The sequence below is a fragment of the Oenanthe melanoleuca genome, chromosome 27 (assembly GCF_029582105.1).
Source record: "Oenanthe melanoleuca isolate GR-GAL-2019-014 chromosome 27, OMel1.0, whole genome shotgun sequence".
Lineage (NCBI taxonomy): Eukaryota > Metazoa > Chordata > Aves > Passeriformes > Muscicapidae > Oenanthe > Oenanthe melanoleuca.
Window position 1 is genome coordinate 3,671,330 of NC_079360.1, and position 4,056 is coordinate 3,675,385.

At 53.2% G+C, this 4,056-nt stretch overlaps 1 long non-coding RNA gene across 1 annotated transcript; it reads right to left on the minus strand.

Annotated features, from left to right (window-relative positions):
- Window positions 1–1,610: 1,610 nt before the first annotated feature.
- LOC130264020 (uncharacterized) lies at window positions 1,611–3,390 on the minus strand. Its single transcript, XR_008842409.1, has 2 exons — window positions 3,295–3,390; window positions 1,611–3,250 (listed from the first exon to the last, which is right to left on the minus strand). It is a non-coding gene; the product is annotated as an uncharacterized LOC130264020 (long non-coding RNA).
- Window positions 3,391–4,056: the final 666 nt, after the last annotated feature.

The following is a 4,056-nucleotide window of genomic DNA, read 5'->3' on the forward strand; positions in this document are numbered from 1 at the left end:
GAATTCTCTTTCCAAGGAAAGTTTTGGACAATGACGTCCCAGCTGCTGACGATCGATGATGCCATGTGGGACAACCTGTGCTGCCTTTTCCTGCCTTCCCACAGCAGAAGGGAGGCAGGTACTAATGCCCACGTGAGGTTTCCTCACTGGAAATGATCCATCAAAAACTGCTGCTACGGAAAGAAGAGCTCGGTCTCTAATTCTTTGAGGTTCTGAGAGCAAAATGCAGATGCAGGCTGTGGCGAGCTGCTCTGTGCTCCTTTGTTTTAAACCTCTGGGAAACACCCCAGAGAAACCCAAGGTGTTCATCCTGGAGGACATTTCCTCAGGACAGTTACATGCTGAGCATCAACATCCTTGGGGCAGGGAGCCTGGAGATGCCAGTTTTCTTTTGGGCTTGTCTGTAGCTCTTTGGCACATGGTCAACCAGAGCACCCAGCAGAGGGGTTTTCTCGGTGCCCCACCTCCAGAGCCAGGTAATTCCTCATGGGGAGGGAGGCAGCAGGAACCCCCTGGTTCATCCCCTGGGCTGTGCCTCGCAGGGCAGCAGCACAGCCCCATCCTGTGTCCTTGACTCGGTGGTTTTCCCCTCGCAGCGCCCGGCGTGTGCAGGCACAGACCCGGAGCTGCGCTCAGCCCTGCCCACGCCTCTGGCACCTTCCTGCTCCTCCATCCCCTCCTGCTCAGCCTCACTCCAGGGCAGGGACACACGGAGCCTTTCCCTGGCCTTTCCCTGCCTCCCCACCGGCTCTGACTGTCACCGATGGTTCCAAGCATGATGTGACTTCCCTGGAACCTCGCACTTTCGGACGTCGCGAAAACCACAACTGTGAGGTCTAGAAAACAAAAGGTCCTTTCTCACTGCGAGGAGGCTGATTAACACCCCCTCAGGGGAACCAAGGGCCTCGTCACCCTTCTGAGTAAATATGTTTTGTTATTCCGTGAAAAGGGTGACTCACCTGGCGAGGCAGCCGTGAGGTCCCTGCAGCCAAACGCGGCTGTTACGGGGCGCAGGGAGGTGCGAGGGGTGTCCCTGCCCCAGCAGCAGCCTCAGCCCCCGGTGCTGAACCTTCGTGCCCTGCACAGCGCTGGACACGGCGCCCAGCAGCTCCCACACCACAGGAAGGGGCTGGTTTGGCTGGGGGGATCTCTGGGGGAATCTCTGGGGGCGTTTGGACATGGCAACAGGACCTGGTTACAGCCTTGGGGGTGTTTGGGGTCTTCCCTGCTGCCACTGGTGAGTCCAAGGCAGGTCAGGAATCCCTCAGAGGGTTCCTTGGGAGCTGCCCAGACCTGTTTGTACCAGCTGTGCCATCAATCCCCGGAATGCCACAGCCCTCTGAGGCTTCTCAGCCAGGTATTGCAGCACTCAACATGTTTCCTTCATTCTCCAAGGCCCCAGAGGAAGGAGGAACGCTGGAGGAGTGAGGAAAGAGGAGGAAGGCAGAAGCAGTCTGCTTTCTGCACAGATTTACTGCTCAGTCACTTCCCATGACACTTCTGAAGTGCTGTCACTTCGTTTCACCCATGTCAGACTCCTGGAAGGTTTTCCAGAGCAGAGCAGGAGAGAGTTGGTGTCAGTGGCAACTCAGGACACGGGGCAGAGCAGCTGCTTGGGCCAACTTAGGCGTTTTATTTGTTCTTTTTTTAGCTCTTGGGTTAATACTTTGTCCCTTATGAGCACGTCCTGGGCAGGGCCATGCCTGGAGAAATCTGCTCTGCACAGACAGGGTTTGCCAAGGGAAAAGGAGGCACAGGAGGGACCTGCAGAAAGGTCAGAGAATTCTGCCCAGGCCACTGCACAGAGGGGTTCCTGCAGTGAGGAAGGACCTGGGGGACAATTCCCTTCTGCGTGGCCCCAACATTTCAGGTCCAAGGCCTCCTACTTTGGCTGCCCCATCCTGCAGCCCCTGGAGCTCACACAGGAACCAAGCCCTCAGCTCTAAGCAGAGGTGACAAAGAGAAGGATGTTTCATCCTTTTCTCCTCGTTTGCACAGGTACATTCCTGAGAAGCACTCCCAAGTCTTATTCATAACCAATATTTGTTCCTCTGAAAATGTTCTTTTATGTTGGGTCAGTGTCTGGGCGTTTATTTTGCCCAAATCCCAGAAACAAGGAGCCACACATTTGCAGCCCTGCAGGAGGGACTCTGTGGCTCTCTGCCTCTCTTGTTCTCCCTCCAGCCTGTCCTGTGGCCACTCCAGTTTTCCATGGCCATCTCCAGCTGTGAGCAGCGTGCTGTCCCCCAGTCAGTGTCTCACTCCTCCTCATTTCCCTCTGCTTTCTCCTGGGAACAGAAATGTGGCATTAACCTGCTGCTGACCACCCCATCCCATCCATGCTACTCTGGTCTTGCACACCTTCACCACTGTTTACAAAGTTTGGGGATGTATTGTTTGTTAAAAATGTTTAGGGCCTTCAGGGTGGGAAAATCCAGGATGATGCAGAGGCTTGTTCCTGGTGGGATTTTCACTGCAGGGGAAGTTCACCTGCACAGGTGAACTGACTGACGTGATTCTCACAGGCATTGCTGCTTCTGCAGGAAATTCAGTGTAACCTGAGTTCTAATTGGGGTAGTAAAGCCCCAGAGTAAGATTTTTACACCTGTGTGACACAGATTGAGGGGCAGGGCAGAACACCCTGCTGTGTGGACAACCCTCCCTGCACTCCATTAATTCTTCCCTGCTGATCTTCTGTGGGTACAGAGAGCACAAAGAAAATTTAACAGCTTGGCCAAAGAGCCACTGAACTCCTTGGCCTCACTGCAGAACCAGCAATGTCAAAGCCAGAGGTAAATGATGTTTTTTACTGAGGGGTCTTTTGATATATCTGCATTTGCTTCAGCAGTGGGGAGGAGTTTGACAGCCCTGCTACAAACAAACCATTTTCTACAGCAGCTGCTCCCCCAGGCCATCTCATCATGCCTTGCACAACACAGACAGAAAAGCAGAGAGAAAAGACAGAAAAGCAACGTTAGGGCAGAACAAGAATTGCATTTTGGCTTCCCAAGTGCCAATAGCAGCAACATCCCACTGCCCTGACAGAGAATTGCATCACTCCAGGACACAGAGTCTCTTCAGCCTGGGCCAGCACTGGATGTGAACACAGCAAACAGCTTTGCACTGATTTCTGGGCTGCTGAGCACGTTGATGCCAGCAGAAGGTGGCAGTGGAGGTGACAGTGGAGGTGTCAGCACCTTCCTTTGGGGAGGCCACTCTGGCTCCACAGGTGAGACCCACCCAAGCCCCCCTCTGTGAGCCAGGAGCTGGCTCTGGGATGGGGTGGCACAGCACAGGGACACTTTGGGGTGATTTTTCCAAAGGAGGTGCTTAGCCCAGAACACATTTATCGTGCTGAGCTTCCCAGGGCTGTGAACAGTCAAAGCCTGTGTGTGCTCAGAGCTGGCTGCAAACAACAGGACCAGAGCATGGAGACACCTTCCTGCTGCCAAAACCTTCCTCCCCAGCCTTGGTGCTCCCCTGTCCTGTATAACACCCTGAGCACCCCAAGATACCCAGATTGAGGAACCCAACCCAATTTTACTCCCCTTTGGCTCCCTCCAGCTGGAGTCAGGCTGATGTGTGTGTGATATTGAACATCCTCCAGGTTAGAAATTCCATCTGTCAAGGACCTCATCCAGGTGAATTTCCCCTGCCAGGAAAAGGAAAGCTGCCAGGAAATCACTCCCACTGCAATCCCACAGATGGAAAGGGGCTGTGCTGGCCATATCAAACTGTTTGCCCAGGGATGTAAGGACAGGAAAAAACAGTGGCTGGTAATAAATGAAACGTTGGAAAGATTGTAAAGTGAGATGAAGGAATTTAAGGCAGGGAGTTTATATGGCCTATTTCCTGATAAAATCAGATGTTTCAAAGTGTCCCTTCGCAGTGTGGCAACACTGCAGTGAGCCCAAGGCATTTATGGGCAGCAGAATAAGCAGTTTCCTTGAAAAAGGATATTTCAGAGACATGGTTTTAAAGGTTGCTCCATGGCTCTGTGTCCACTGACACTGGAAGTAACCCTTGAGCCACAATGTACAGAATCCAGAAGGATGC